Source organism: Silurus meridionalis, chromosome 20 (genome assembly GCF_014805685.1).
Source record: "Silurus meridionalis isolate SWU-2019-XX chromosome 20, ASM1480568v1, whole genome shotgun sequence".
NCBI lineage: Eukaryota > Metazoa > Chordata > Actinopteri > Siluriformes > Siluridae > Silurus > Silurus meridionalis.
In genome coordinates, this window is record NC_060903.1 from 10,387,433 (window position 1) to 10,405,000 (window position 17,568).

At 34.7% G+C, this 17,568-nt stretch overlaps 1 protein-coding gene across 9 annotated transcripts in view; it reads right to left on the reverse strand.

Annotated features, from left to right (window-relative positions):
* cadm3 (cell adhesion molecule 3) overlaps positions 1 to 17,568 on the reverse strand; it is an 87,129-nt gene that overhangs the window by 30,463 nt on the left and 39,098 nt on the right. The gene's annotated exons all lie outside the window — the stretch shown is intronic.

A 17,568-nucleotide genomic window follows, 5' to 3' on the forward strand; every position in this document is an offset into this window, starting at 1 on the left:
AAAATTGCATGCTGCTATGCGACAGAGTCAGACAAGGAATCAGTTGCAGTTTTGAATATTTATTAGAACTGGCAGCCAAATAGAGAACATAAAGCAAAATTGTAATCAAAAATAGACAAGTGGTCAGGAGATCAGCAAACAGCAATAAAATGGCAAAATGACAAAAACAAAGAAATTAATTTAAAAATGAATATTAATAAAAATAGAATAGCATTTGCAGATGCAAAAGGCTTGGCTTGTTACTCCTGAAAGAGTTGTCATGAACATCAGTGTATATATACTGTAGTGTTTCTTTATTAGGAAAACATATACAGCTGGACATTCATTCAGTTTTAAAGTCAGCCAATCATGTGGCAGCAGCACAATGCTAAAAAAGAATACCAGGCAAGAGATTCAGATTGTTCAGATTAGAATTTAAAATAAATATTTGATATCATACAGGATAGCTGAACATTTGAAAACAAATCACCTGGTCTTCTTAAAATCTTCCATTTTAATGAGTTTGTACCAATGATTCTCAGATTCTTGTTCTTGGCTAACAGGATGGAACCTGATTGATCTTGTGCTGTTGTAGTCCATACACCTCAAGGTTTTTGTGAAAGAGCTTGCACGGCCTACACAGATCCCTAACTTCATGTGCCCAAGGCATTCTCACTCAACATCAGGGCCTGAACACACTAATGCTCTTATAGCTGAATGGGCAAATCTTTCAGCCATAAGCCACACTCCAAAGTCTAGTGTAATGCCAGAGGCTTTTAAAGGACCAAAAGTGAGGTGATGTTCAACAAGCACATATGGGTGTACTGTAATGGTCAGGTGTCCACCTGCTTTGGCATATGCACATATGCCAAATGTTTAGCATTCAGTTCAAAATTTAATGTTTTGTGCATTCTAAGATCATGTTCTGGATGGTTATAAAAAGGGCTTTTTCCCCCTTACTACAGACTTACTGTTAGCTCAGACCAGCCTGCTCATCTTGTAATTAGTATTATAAATGTCACAAAACAATGGCCAAATAATGAGTACACTAACACAGTGGCGAGCTGTACGTTTCACACCTAGGCATCAGTGGTGTCCTACCTGAGTCAATCAACCTCTTAATACCATCATTATGATGCCAAATAGATAGAAACCATCATTATATAGTATAGTATTATATAGAAATGCAGAGCGCTGCATCACAGGCATCTAATGCAGCAAAAATTTGTTATTACTAAAGCAAGAAACCCAATTAACACAATTCAACAAGTCTCATTTCACTGCAGCCACAGCTGTACTGCCAACATTCATCATCTCTTACAGAAGCATAAATATTATTCTCATAAAATAACCCAGGGTTTTCTGTGCATTTATATAAACAAATTTCTTGCATTTAAGTTTTCTTGACAATTTGTAATTTAAGCAAATTGTGTGTTTCTTTGCAAATCCTATCGAAAAGAAAACACAAAAGTATGGATGGTTTATAAAAAAAACCTTTCCTCACAATGTCCAGCTTTTGGTGAGAAGTCTTTGTAAATGTCTTTGTAAGTGTGTGTGTGTGTGTGTGTGTGTGTGTGTGTATGTATATATGTATATATGTGTATATGTGTGTGTATATATATATATATATATATATATATGTATATGGATGAACAAATACATTTCTGCTTCTCTGTCAGCCATTGTGAAATTAAAAAAACCTATAAATCCACACAATTACATTTGAGCGTTGCAGGCTGTGACAGATGTGGGCTTCATTAGTCTGCTCTCTGACCATCCAATCAAAGAACATGAAAATGCTGATGTGTTCCTACACCTTCAAGCAGGCCTAAGATTAACCAAATTGCAGTCTGATTGGTTAAAGCAACAGCTTCAAGCAGCATGTATATGACTCTGTACAGTTCATTCTGCTAGCTTTATGGGAATACCTGATGTGACCTCTGAAATTTGATTGGACAGAAATTCCAACGTAAAATTACACTCGGTGGCACAGCAAAAGCAGTGGACCCAAGAGATATGCCATAAAATGTAAAGAATAGAATATTGGAATCATTTTATATAATAGAATAATTTACTACATATTCATGGACAAAAATATCTTAAAAAGTAAGTCAGTGATTCTGATAGAGTTTAGACCAGCAGAGAAGGCCTTGCTGACCCTGCCACTACAAATTATATATAACATTATATTTAGAATGTTATATAATAATAATTTTATGAATGAACTTAAATAGGTTTTAACTAAATACACAGAGATGGTTTATTCAAATTTTAATATACTAAAAGTGCATACTAAAGTGTTGACTGTTCCTGAACAGTGAACACCAACAGGCATACTTATCATCAATGTGTCACAGTTAACCTTTAATTTTCATTTCCTCATGTTGACACTGTCATCAGGTATTGATGAAAGTGTTGGACTTTTTTCTTACATCTGCATTCCGATTACTGTTTATTTTGTGGTTAAAGTAAATTCCAAGTTTCCCACTCTCCCAGCTTTGGTAAATGTAAACACATAATGCCTAACCAATGCTCAACATTATGGTTCAAGTCCTTTCATGCATATACTGTAGTCAATACGGTACACATTAGTACAGAACTTATCAAGATAGTGTCAAAAATATGCAAATTTGCCAAACAATCAGCAGTAAAAAAAAAACCATCTTAAACCATGTTTAAAACAACCAATGCTGAATCCTCCAGTTCACAAACATACAAGTTTTCTTTATAAAAAATAAAAGGAAACTTATTTTAATTATGTAATGAAGTGAGACTTAATATCATTAATGTTTAAGCATAAACACAAGTCAACAAACATTATAGCATGGCTATAAATTACAGTAGCATTGACCAGCCAAAACGGTGCATAAACATTTATATTGCATCTGTAAAAAGAAAATAAATATCCTAAAAGCTTTGAAAAAAATTAAAGTTCCAGCAACACCCAGAAGCAAAATAATATCCACATCTTTCGCAATCTTGGTATAATGAAATTTTTTTCCCAGCTCAGCAAGATTGCACCACTTTGAACCCTTACTAATGTTTAAATGGGTAAAACCAATATGAAATTCAAAATATTTAAAATTCATATAACGCTTGTAAATAAGCAGGATACTGGCTTCAAATTTCAAAGAGAATTAATTAGAAACTCCTACTTCTCACTAATAAAGCAATACATGGCTAGTCACGCAGGTCAACCAACATTGTTCTACTCGGGTGAGGGGTAAAGCTTTTCATTTATTGCCAAACCCTAGACTTGGGTATGTCCCCCCCAGCACATTGGTTCATCTTCTCCCATTATTTTGTGGAATATTTGTTATATATTATATACCGTATTTTCCGGACTATAAGCCGCTACTTTTTTCCCACTCTTTGAACCCTACATCTTAAACAATGAAGTGGCTAATTTATGGATTTTTCCTGGGTTTTTCCTGGTTTCACAAGCTTCATGCCAAAAAACTGAGACCCATAACATTAGACCAATGAAACTGGCAAACGGTTTAAAGTGAACCAATGAAACTCCTAATATTAATTCGGGTGCGTTCCCACTGAATCGGGCCGCACTACATCATAAATATGGATGATGTTCCTCTGACGTTTGACCTGCCGCTCGCTCGGACTGGCAACAGGGAAAGCAAATCATTCGTCACGCTGAAAACAACCGGGCATGAAAAAACGCACTTCACCTGTGTTCTGAGCTGCACAGCATCGGGAGAAAAGATTCACCGATGGTGATTTTTAAACGCACGACGATGCCAAAAGAAAAACTCTCGAGAGAAATTGTTGTGAAAGGAAGACACTGCAGACACTGTCTTTCGTTAAAGCATGTGTAAAGTTCATTGGTTTCAATGTAGGCACTTGCGGCTTTTAGACAGGTGCGGCGTATTTGTTAAAAGTAAAAATCTTTGTCAAATTCAGTTGGTGCGTCTTATATTTGGGTGCGCTTAATAGTCCGGAAATTAAAGTACCATCCTTTTATTCTTATTCACCAAACACCTATACATATAAAGAATGTAATTAATTATGTTACATCAATTACTTCCATAAACAGCATGAAAGCCCAGTAATACGTTTAAGTATAACAATATCTGACATGCAAATTAAAATTTTTTTGTAATTTGTAATTGTAGCCAATGTTTTGTAAACTTTTTAATACTAACATTAGACAAATGTCTGTGTCAATATTATCTACAATGCAGTACAGCAGTATAGCAAATTTAACAGTCATGAGTTAATATTTGTAATTTCTAAAATTCTAGGCAGAATATTTGACTTATTTTGTGAATCACGGAAGCTCTAATACTGGGATTACCCTATTAGGGCACAGGCTTAATGCTCCCATTCCAGACACTTAAACACTAGCAGTGACCTGATACAGGACTGCTGCAGCTCTCACTGTATGTGCTGAAAGTTATTTTTCACACAGCATCACACTTATAAATAGACTCTGTACAGCAGGGGTTTGAAAGACTTCACTTCTACACATGCACATCTGGCAATAGATGTGTGCACATCTGTTTAAATATTTCCTTGGTGTTCTTTGGAGATTATTGCTATTTAAACATTTAAAAATAAATTTGTACAAAATGTGTACTCTTTAAAGTTCAACTATATAGTGGGAAGATGTCCTGAGATTAGGTTTGAGGGTGAATCCACTGACATGAAACGTGATCAAAACATGTTTTTTCAAAAGCAAACTAATTTGTTAATATAAAGAGATTGTTTCAGGCAGAGTCCTTAATGGTGATTGAAAATGCTTTAAGGAGATGTGAAAATTAGTAATTATATTTGTTACTTATGTAAAAGTTAGTTGTAAAAATGTTTTTAACAGGTAAAATTAAATAATGCCATATTTTATTACTTATTGAATAATTTGATAGTGAACACAAGCTAAGTATCATGTCAATAACCAATAGTTAGTTTTATATATCGTAATAGCTAGAGTGAAATAAGAGCTAATTTCGCATTAGCAAAGAAGAGTCATTAACTTGGCATAATTAGAGCTGTTTTATGTTTTAAAATCCTCAAAATGTCCATGCTTCCAACATTGGAAGCCCCCCAGCAGCAAAGGAATGTGTCACAAAAGTAGGATCAAAATAAAGGACATCTGCAAAATATCTTCAGGACATTATAGCACACACATGTATCATAAGGTATTCAACAGCTAGCAAATAAATATGTACTATACAGTTTTGTAATGTTTTTAATGCATGTACACAAATACATTTAATAGGTTGAGGACTGCACTCTGTGTTCTGTATTGTACTGCAATATGCTATGTCCTGTCTAGAAACAGCATAGAATGTTTACTTGCAATAAATCTATAGATAATGTTTTAAGTTTCTAAAAAACATTTAAATGAAAATTAAATAAACTTATTGTGATCTAATGTTAGCATTTGTGTTAGCCATGACCATCAAGCACAGCAGATTACCAGTCCAAAAATGGCCTCTAGCTAAGTTTATCCAGCACTGGCTTACTTATTGGTATCCAATTATCCTTGTGTTAGCAATTATTAAGCACTCAGTAGGTCTGAGACATACAGTGCAGCTGTAGGGAGCCTTTATTTCATGAGCTCCAAATAAGCAAAGATGCATTTATTTGGTTATGTCAGGACAACGACTTGGCAGATCAAAGTAAAAACACTGGATTTGTGAAAGGAAAGCAATCAGCATCCAGCAACAGCTACAGACAACTTCAAACACATGAATTTGGCCTTAATGTGCACTGCTTTTCACACAATTACAGACATGCACATGCAAACACACAGACACACACACAGCTTGCACAGCTCAAAGGGTGTGGGAAACACATGTATTTAAAGTAACACAATTTACACCCTACTAACACACTAGAAGTGAGAGAAGAAGCAGGCAGGTGGAATAGAACAGGAAAAAATAGAAATGGGGAGACAGGCAAGGATAGAATGTGAGAAAGGGGGAAATAGAAATGAATAAGGGCAATAGTGAGAGAGAGAACTTTTTTGAGTGATTGGGCAGGGATGGTTGAAAACAGACGTCTCTGTTTAAAGATAACCACTTGCCCCTTAAAATATAAAGGCGAGAGTACAGACTGAACAAGCATAGAGTTTTTTTCTTCACTGCAGTATGATGTAACATGAAAGCAAGAAACAATTGAAAAATGATTTAAATAAAAGAAAAAAAATAATACAATGATACAATATATAAATGGTTGGCACTGAATAAAAGTGTTTTGCATTGTCAATATATTGCTTCATGATTAATAATCCTAATAATATATCACTGCAAATTTTGTTAATTTACCAGTATGAGTTTCACCCTCAATAACTGGCAGCTTATAAAATAGCACTTGATCTAGCACCTCCTATTTCTCTGAGCTAAAACAGCAGTGAAAGGCTGGATCATAATTATGGATGAAAATCGCTGGTTTGCAAGTTAGAGGACATGGCACAGTCAATAACATTATAAGTAATTAATTAATAAATTTATTTAGATATTTATGTATTTGTTCATAACAATTGTAACGTTTGTGCAGTGTGTGTTTTTTCTTTCCACTTTTTGTTATTTTGAGTTGTTAGTTTTATAAACTACTGGCAAAGTTTTGATTAATTAAACATTTTCTCCTGCATAAAAACATGCCTATAAGCTGACCAAGCACACAATTGTACTGCACTGTAGGTACATTCATAATTTTATCCAAAAAACTTCAGTCCTCTAAATAAACAGTTTCTCTGATTAAGATGTTGTATCTTCTCCAATCTCTGTGTAGGTGGACTAAAAAATAGCATGAATTTTAAAGCAGTGATTTACTTGTGTTTTCTTGAATGGCATTTCATAATTTTTTTTAGGTAATTAGTTTAAATAATAAATTTATTTATGGTTATTTTAAATTGTCAGACAGTATCTTTTTAAAAATCTGTTTGAAATATTGGACAAGAACAACAGATTAAACTATAATAAATAATGTGCAACTACACTACATGATATTCGTTTATAAAGAATGATAACATTTAAGAATTTGTTTTAAAAAATGAAGTATTTGCTACAATAAATAGTATCACTACAATACAAATAAGTTAGATTATCCAGGTCAACAATAAAAATTACCTTTAAAAATAAAATGAACAAAAATCTCCAAACATTCCAAGAATACAAAGTATATATATTTGTATATAGCTTAAATATATACATACATGTATACATATATCTTAATTTATTTATGATTATTGTACGCATAAATCTATCAAAAACTATAAATTAATAAGGTAGCCAATGATATTTGAGATTACAGTGGGCCTACCCACTGCAAATAAAACCCACAATAATATTTGTAAAATCAGAAGATAGTTGAGAAAACTGGGGGGGCAGGCTGGGAGATAACACCAACTAAAATGTAATAAGACCATCTCAAAAGCAGACAGTGAAAAACAACCCCTTCATCTCTTCATTTCCCTCTCATCTCTCTCCATCTACCCTGTCCTTCATTCTTCAATCTTACATGCTCCCTCCATGCATCTGTCTTTCACTACCTAGATCCTCCTTCTAGTCCTGTTTAACCCCTCTGGGCTCTCCTGCTACTTTTCTTCCTTCCATTTATATTGCCCCCTCTCTGGCCTTAGTATACTCCTTCTGAAAGGCGTGTCTTTGCCCAATGCATATTAGAAATTTTACTTTTTATTCTATTTGCTGGTCAGATCCTTTCAAGCCAGAAATGACCACTTATACACACACAGGTGCCCCCAACACACACACACACACACACACACACACACACACACACACACACACACACACACACACACACACAAATAATGACAATAAAAATAGGCCCACATATGCTGAAATGAATTTTAAGAATGACCAGGCTCTAAAAATATGACGAAACGTCATTTGAACGAATTTCTATTATTATGTGATTTGAAGAATCTTTCTTTTGGACAAATTATTAGTCGAACAGTATGAGGTTGATATTTATTGTGGGGTAAGTTTATTAATAAAATGTAAATTTGAAGGCAAAGGTTTAACATGTTTCTGAAAGAAAACTAAATGTTATAACAGAAAATAGCTTTAGGTTTCCAAAGTGTCACAGTAAAAATCTGCAAAATTGGTTTGAATATTTCTAACAGTATTTTTTTATGTATTTGTATTCCCACACCCCACTTTTTTTTATTCACAATTGCAATTTAGCAACAATTAACAATACATTTTTTTTTGTTCAACTGAATTAAGAGACCATCGTTCATCCATAATATCCACCATCAAGTTTACATTTCTACCAATAATCAACTCCTTAATTTTAATTGTCCTCATGTATTCCAATAAAGAAGCCTCAATTCGACAGACAAACAATGGATAAATGGTAGTACAAATGCAATTAAAACATGCATTGAAAATGTAAACTTGCTTCTCTTCAGCTTAATACTGAAACTTCAGCCCTGAGCATCAACAGCTACCAGGTTCAATACTGAGGCTCTTATAGTGTGTATGTGAGTGATTCAGTAAAAAATGTATTACCCTCATTTATCTTAAGCTGTTCTGTATCTGAGACTGATCACTGCTTGCGTACTGATAACAGCATTAAAAGCTTGAACCATTATGGTCTGTTCAGGTCAATATGTTGCACTAAAATTTTGTTGGGGTCATCTTATCAAATTAACATTTAAATATAAAATTACATTTTATATTACAGAGATTATGTTTTTAGTCATTTAGAGCTGAAACCAACATGGTAAGATAAAAGTATAAAATAATTGCTGATGAATAGAAAGGTGATTTTAATTTGAACTTGCATCTGTGCGCTCTCTCTCTCTCTCTCTCTCTCTCTCTCTCTCTCACACACACTCACACACACACACACACACACACACACACACACACACACACACACACACACTTTAAATGTATCATCAAGCAAATAATTGTTTAAGCAACATCAAGCAAATGTCAAAATGTTTACTTAATGACGTGCTTTTCACCCTGTTTACCTTCACTAACAAATAGTCATGTGAAATATGGTGGTAAAATAGATTTCTGTTACTGATTGTGTGAGATTTTATGCATGATTTCTTTGTCTGTGTAGATTGGCTATGGGTTTCCTGGGTTCCTCCCACCAGCTAAAACCTTGCAAGTAGGTGAACTGTCGAAGCTTACTTGCCCCAGTTGTTTAGGACTACGGAGTTTGTGTTTTCACAGTGCCCTGCAATGGACTGGCATCCATCATGTATGTCAAACCCAGTGTTGCAGAGATTTGTGATCCTGACCAGGATAAAGTGGTTAGGGGAGATGAATAAATGAATGAGGATGATGACCACCTATTGCCCCATAATTCCCCTCTCTTATTTTGTACCATCTTAAACAGCACACTCAAACATCCTCTTTTAGCCTGCTGTCCTTTTCATCTTACCACCTCAATCTTTTTTTTAATCCCTCTCTCCTCTGCACAACCTCCCTCCTATTCTCTCAATCACTCTAAAAAAGACCTCCTTCGTGCCAAGAGCAAAACTGCAGCGTAATACTCACCATTATCTTAATGATGATAAAAAGCCAAATGGAATGCAGCAGAAATGAAAGGTAAAATTACGGTGCCATTTATAGCCTGGTTGGTGATGATGCTTGTTCTTGTGTGCGTTTGTGTGTTTGTGCATTTGCACATGCATTTGTGTGTGGGTGGACAGGAGGGAGTGTTTGCAGGCGAATAGCTTTAGTGCCTCAGATGAGGCTTAGTGATATAGGGCAAGAACTTTATTAATCCGCTGTGTGTGTGTGTGTGTGTGTGTGTGTGTGTGTGTGTGTGTGTGTGTGTGTGTGTGTGTGTGCGCACGTGTGAGTGAGAAATATTTCATGAAATTCTTTGAAAAGTGTAATGTCAACACCAGAATTGGCTTCTACCTTCACTATCCAGCATACAAACATGTCCGGGAGAGGAGTAAAACATCAACATTCTCTTACAGTCACACGAACCAGATTACTGATCACACACAGGGACACTCTCACAGTTTAACAGGATTCTACACATAGACTGCGAAGTAATTTTTTTTATCTTCCAGCTTTTATCGTTTGTCCTTGCCTGCCCTCACTAATGTTGTTCGCTTATCAGCTAAACCTTGCCATTGTTTTGACATTGTTTTTGGATTACATCTCTGTTTTGTTTTTAACATTTAATAAAACCATTGAGTACCTGCTCTTGTGTCCCCATCAACTTTCTGACATCACCTTAGCATTACAGTGTGCACATCTTTTCTTGTTAGCTGGTCTGGCAAAGCTAGCACATTCAAACCATCTGTTCACAGTGGCACAAATAAAAAAAACACTGCATTGAGATGGGAAAAAAATTCTGGACCTCTAAATAAATGTAATGAATACACACATTGTTTTAACAACTCATCACACATCTGAGAATCCCACTTTAACAGTCCTGACGTGCATGCAAACAACTTTTTTGTATAGTGAAAACAATTGTCACTAAACAAATAATCTTTTCTATAACATCTGTATCAATTTACACTGAATCTAAAGGTGTGATAATCCCACTACTGATCACATGGCATCAGAAGTCTGTAAGTCATTGTTAGATTTGACCGATTTGTCACTTCGAATTTTAATTTTAGAATCAAAACACATACATATAAACAAAAAAATGCATAAACAATCAAATTGTTACTGAATAACTGAAAATCGTCCCTGAGTGAGAAGTCCTGTTGATATGTATTTATTTTTGTTGTTTTGTTTTGTTTTTAATGTATAATGATCCAGGGTTATATTGAATATTTCAAACTATTGAAGGCTTTTTTAGAGTGCACATAATTGTAAAAAAAATTTTAAAAATCTCCAAAAAATTAGAATATGCTATTAGATCTCTTTTACCATGTTGAACCCTTGCATGCCAAGGAGAAAATAACTTTTTATGCTCATCATCACTCCTTCATAAAGTGATTGTCTGCTCATCAGTATTCGCATAATTTTTTGTTGTTTTTAAGGAACCGGCTAGTTGAGTCCTGAAACCAATAGATACGTGTGCATAGACACTTTAACAAGCCTTTCAAATGCATGGTTACACATTTGTTATAATTCCAATATAGAGTGTTTATAAACTTACCCTCAACGTTTCTCTTTATTTCAAATGGTTACAATGATTGTTTTTAACATAACACTTTGCTCATTTAGTTTTTGAAAAGCATTGAACTTACTTGAGCTATAACGCCAAAAGCTAGTAAAAGATAAGACACAGCTTGTTTTTGACTGTTACCACCACACATTATGACAGTATTTTACGTTCTTCTCCTTGTATTGATGTGAACTGTGATAAAACATGCATCACCACACAGTCACTAAGTCAATAAACTGAAGTAACCGAAGATGGAATGTTCTGCCCACTGTCAGTCATCTGTGAACTAGATTTATAAGCAATTTCCCAAGCATAATGTTTAATTAAAAATGACTTGTTTTACAACAATTATTAAAATGATGATATATCAGAAAAGATATATGTATATTTAACAAAGAGCAAGGTAAAGTAGGCAAGCCTAATAAAAAGCTAAACTAAACTGGCGGGCACTCATAGCTCGGATTACTGTATAAAGGGTAAATTTAAAAACAACACAAAAAACTATTAAAAAAAAGAAGGAAATTCTGCTGAATGTGTTCTTGATTTTGTACTTTATTGTGTGCCTATTAAAGGGTTAAATGGATGATCTAAGAAGAAAAACAAAAGCCTAAATCCCTGTTTATTTCATGAATAGGGGTCACTAGGGATATAGAGGTTTTGTTGAGCCAAGGGTGGTCAGTCGTTATTCATTATAATGAATCTTATTATATAAGGAAAATGAGAAGAGCTTTTATGAAGCGTATAATCCAAAATGGTTCTCGAATATTCTAATCTTTCTTGTAGGAGAGGGGTTGCAACAATTAGCTGTTTCAGCAATTTCAGTGAACACGTCCATTCTGAATTCACCAAAAATCTTTCAAATTTAACAGAATATATCTAGTGAAAGCATGAAAGTTCACACACAAAAAAAAACACAGTGCCAAGCTGAACCACAGTCAATTAATAATAGAAATAATGGTATTTTTTCTGCACCCACAAACAAACTATCGTTGCATAAATTTTTTTCTTTTTCTCTTAATAATCCAGATACAATAGGTTTCTGCCTCTTTGTAACTGTCAGCATTGGGTTGTGACCTCTTTCTATATACCAATTTTTTTCCTTTCATCCTATGCTGTTTTTCTCTGGCTGTCAAACACTGTTATGCTCACAGCCCCACCCTGGGGGGTTGGGCAAGAAAGAGAAAAAGAGAGAGAGAGAGATTCAACCTCAAAACAAACCGCGCTTATAGTACATCCATCACAAATTAGATATGCAGAAAGAAATGGAGTTCTGCTTATATTTTTTTGTCTTTAAAATCAACCAAAACAATTTGTATTGCTGGTAAAAAAAAAAAACACACATCAACAAAATGAAAAAGAGAACAAGAGAGATGGCAAAAGTGAAATAGATGTCAACTGGGAGAAATCCTGCCAGTAATGCATTTAAAGAAATGAGAGGTCCATTACAGAGAGAGATATGAGATTGCTTTATAAATCACAAAACCACTCTCTTTTTCTCCAATCTCACGTTTCTCAAAACCAGACACAGACCACTCAGCCCCCACAAGCCACCAACACAAATTTAAACATTATATTATCTACTAAAACATGAGCTACCAAGTGTGTCCTAGTATTTCCTATACATTTATTTACATAAAATCCAACAAAATGGTGAATGCTTGTTCTGAATTTTTGTAAGCCTTGGATGGGGCAGTTTAAAAAGTGTAATCACTGGTGGTAGCAATCATTTCTTAATTTGAAAAAATTATATAAAATAAATTTCACAGTATAACCAAACAACGAGTACTGTTCTAGGATTACTGTAGAGTAAAGAGAACAAAAAATACCTACCGCAATGTTATTTATTGCATCATTTATTTAAATCTAATATGATTTTGTAATAGTACATATTTTATAAACAAGTCAGTATCAAAACCATCTTCCTTAATATTGAGAAACTTGTATATTCAGTCCATTACAAAAAAGGAATAAAAATATGCAGTTGCTCTTTAATGTATAACGTTTACTACAATATATGTACAATCTCTAATGCAGCAATCATTATTTAGTTTGCTATATTCTTTTGTTTTTGCAGGGACTAAAATAGAGTATATAGTAATAGTGAAAAAATTCTAGGTAAATAACCAAAATAATCAAATGCTCAAGATATTCTTCAAGAAAGTAATACACCAAACTGGATTTTTTTCAATTTTCTCTTTCAATTGACTTCATCTTACCAATAATTGTGTTAATGTAATATTTTTTCATGTGAAAATAATACAATAAAATATAGTGCAACATTTTTCAGTCAAGCACTGCTATACTGCAGTTCAGATCCATGTTCGTTCATTCAATCATCTGCTCTAAGTGCTTTATCCTGGTCAGGGTCACAGTGGATTCTAGGGAATATTCCAGAAAAACAAGGCTTGAGGCAGAGATAAAGCCCAGGATGAGACTCCAGTCATCCATTCACAAATTCTAGAACTTGAAAAACGAAGGCTTTAGGAGCCACTACACCATGTTCTAACAGTATGGTACGATATGTAAACATGAAGAATGTTTAATAGATGCAGAGTTCATGAATTCATCATATTTAAGCAATTAATAATGATCAAGCAGAATCTGAACTGTCTACAGTTTTTTTTTTTTGCTCCTTTCTATCTCTTTTTTCTATTTCAATTTACACATGCTACTTCTGTGATAGCAGTGATCCTGATCACTTCTGCACTCCTGACCTGCCTGATCCATCCTGATGGCCTAATTCTGGTTGAAGTTCTGATTACGTCTGATTATGTCTGATTATATTGATAGGTCTACAGATCAATAAGATTATTGTGAATAGTAGCATTTAGAAACCATGAAGATGACTCAGGACTGCAGCCATTTTGATCTCAAGTCTGCTTCATTAAACACATGATAACTTCAACAAAACAGACTTTATGTTAAATCTAAAATGAATTCAGTTCATCTCTACTGCTCATATTCCTAAACTCACAAGCCTGTGTTTAGAAATCTTTGGTTTTTAAGTATACAGTATTACTATTACAGAAGGGAAACTAATTATTCCACTGTCAATATCTGGTGTCACTTAAATGAGGATGGGTTTCTTTCAAGGTTTCTTCTTCATATCATCTCATGTAGATTTTCTTTGCTAGGCTCACCACTGGGTTGCTCATTAGGGTGTCAGGATTATGGACAAAAACAACACTGCACCCTCACATGTAACACAAGATTTCTGCACCTGATTCACATTTATTATAAATCAGCACTTGTATAACCTTATCTTTCATGGCACCTTTCGTTAGTCTTTCAACTAAATTCTTAGTTTTTTTGTGTTAGATTCTTAGTGTTTTTGTGCTTTTTGTATTAAATGTGTTACATGTGCACTTAAATAAATACCTGCACTTACGTTAACTGCTTTTCTAAAATAAATTTTAATATTTTTGTGTTTTATTGGACTGAACTTTTTGAGCTGAAAGTTCTATACTGATTGAGCTTCAAATGCATTTTCTTTACATTTTTTAAAAATACATTTCTTTTTTATTTTAAATTATTCTGAGCTGATCAGTCAAATTACTAAAATTGTTTATACATTTATTTATTTTGTTGTGGATATTCCGTTTATGATGATTATTTTTTATTATTTAACAAAAAAAAAAGTATATGGTTGGTGTGACAAATGACCTCATATAAGGTATTTTCTGCAATCTATTGGGTTGTTGATGCTGTTGGGTTTTTTACTCTGAGGGGTGGCATTTCAGTATTCAGCTAAAGAATCAATATATTATATATGTGGAGAACTGTTCAGAGAGGAAGAAATGGGAGGCAGGTGACAGGTTACCAACAAAACAAACTGGCTTTATTTTGTTATGGTCACGTTTTCAGCGCGTGCACACACACACACACACACACACACACACACACACACACACAGATGTAAAAAAGTGTTTGCCCCCTTCCTTTCTTTTTTTTTTTGCATGTTTGTCACACATAATGTTTCAGATCATCAAACTAATTTAAATATTAGTAAAAGATAACACAAGTGAACACAACATGCAGTTTTTAAATGAAGGTTTTTATTATTAAGCGAAAACAAAATCCAATAGTACATGGTCCTGTGTGAAAATGTGTTTGCCCCCTAAACCTAATAACTGGTTGGGCCGCTCTTAGCAGCAACAACTGCAATCAAGCTTTTGGGATAACTTGCAATGAGTCTTTTAGAGCGCTGTGGAGGAATTTTGGTCCACTCATCTATGTAGATTTGTTGTAATTCAGCCACATACAACATCTCAATAGGATTCAGGTCAGGACTTTGACTAGGCCACTCAAGTCTTCATTTAGTTTTTCTTCAGCCATTCAGAGGTGGACTTGCTGGTGTGTTTTGGATCATTGTCCTGCTGCAGAACCCGAGTTTGCTTTAGCTTTATGTCACTAACAGATGGCCGGACATTCTCCTTCAGGATTTTTTGGTAAACAGCAGAATTCATGGTTCCATTTATCACTGAAAGTCTTCCAGGTCCTGAAGCAGCAAAACAGCCCCAGACCATCACACTACCACCACCATATTTTACTGTTGGTATGATGTTCTTTTTTTGAAATGCGGTGTTACTTTTACGGCAGATGTAATGGGGGACACACCTTCCAAAAAGTTCAACTTTCATCTCGTCAGTCCACAGAGTATTTTCCCAAAAGTCTTGGGGATCATCAAGATGTTATCTGGCAAATCTGAGACGAGCTTTTATGTTTTTTTTAGCAGCGGTTTTCATCTTGGACCTCTGTGGTGCAGACCATTTTTGCCCAGTCTCTTTCTTATGGTAAAGTCATGAACACTGACCTTAACTGAGGCAAGTGAGGCCTGCACTTTTTTGGAAGTTGTTGTGGGGTCTTTTGTGACATCTTGGATGAATCACAAAAGACCCCACAGGTAATTCTCGGCCGGCCACTCCTAGGAAGGTTCTTCACTGTTCCATGTTTTTGCCATTTGTGCATAATGGCTCTCACTGTGGTTTGCTGGAGTCCCAAAGCTTTAGAAATTGCTTTATAACCTTTTCCAGACTGATAGATCTCAATTACTTTCTTTCTCATTCGTTTCTGATCTTTGGATCTCGGCACGATGTATGGCGTTTATGGAACTTTTGGTCTACTTTGTCCTAATTGAGAAATTTCTTGATTGGGAACATGTGTGGCAGTAATCAGGCCTGGGTGTGGCAGGATAAAATTGAACTCAGGTGTGATAAACCACAGTTTTAACAGGGGGGAACCTTTTCACACAGGGCCATGTAGTTTTGGATTTAGTTTGCCCTCAATAATAAAAACTACATTTAAAAACGACATGTCAGGATCTTTCGTTCCGTTTCTGTGTCAGAATCTTCCATTCCTGTTCCTGACCCCTGGTCTGCTTTGCCTCCCTAGTTACCTGGTTTGAACCCTGGACTGTTTTTTGTTTCTGCTCTGCCTTGCCTGCCTTGTTGCTCCGTTTGCCAGCTCACTGAATTTTAGACTGTTTTGGATATAGGTTTTGGTTCTTCCCTGCCAGGCTTTAATAAAAGTAAGCAGAGCAATGGGGCAAAGGCAACAACAAAGTCCAAAAACAGTCCAGGGTCAAAAACCTAGGCAAACAGGGCGATGTTTCCTTACACCCTGTCGCATCCTGCATTTGGGTCCGCACTCACCTAGTCACCCGCAAGAGTTTTCCTGACAGAATAATCTGGCCGTGCACTGTGTCTCGAGATTCCTGACAGTTGTGTTCAATTGTGTTATCTTTTACTAATTAAATTAGTTTGATGATCTGAAACCGTAATGTGTGACAAACATGCAAAAAAAATAAGAAATCAGGAAGAGGGCAAACACTAACATATATATATATATATATATATATATATATATATATATATATATATATAGTAGGTTTCGTTATACCGATGGCATTGTTGTGCATGTTTTTAAGTTAAAAGTGCGAGGCAGAGGCTAAACAATCTTACAGTCCACCACTTTATACGTTCCTGAGGGAACACAGATTTTAACTCAGATACACCGCACATAAAAATTGCATTTCGAAAGGCCTGTACCAAAAACATTTTGTGTACCGTTTATATATATATATATATATATATATATATATATATTATCGTTATTATAAATAAAAAAACACGATTTATTATTATTTTAAAATTCATTATTTCAACATTAAACGCCATTAAAACAATTCCTTTATACATTTTTTGGTCGATCATTTCATCCGTAAGAGACCGGAAAATTTGAAGCAAACAACAAAAATGTATGTAGCAAATGCAATTCTGCAATAAACTGGGGGCATGAGATTCGAACCGCCATAAAGCGGGAGATTACTGCATAATACAGTACATACACACAAACACACACATATGTGTGTGGGAACGCAACTGATTTAATATAAAGTATTTTATGGTTCACCTGCCCGTTCTGCAATTTCATTGGTCTAATGTTATGGGGTTCAGTTTTAAAAAACCCAGGAAAAATCCATAAATTAGCTGCTTCGTTGTTTAA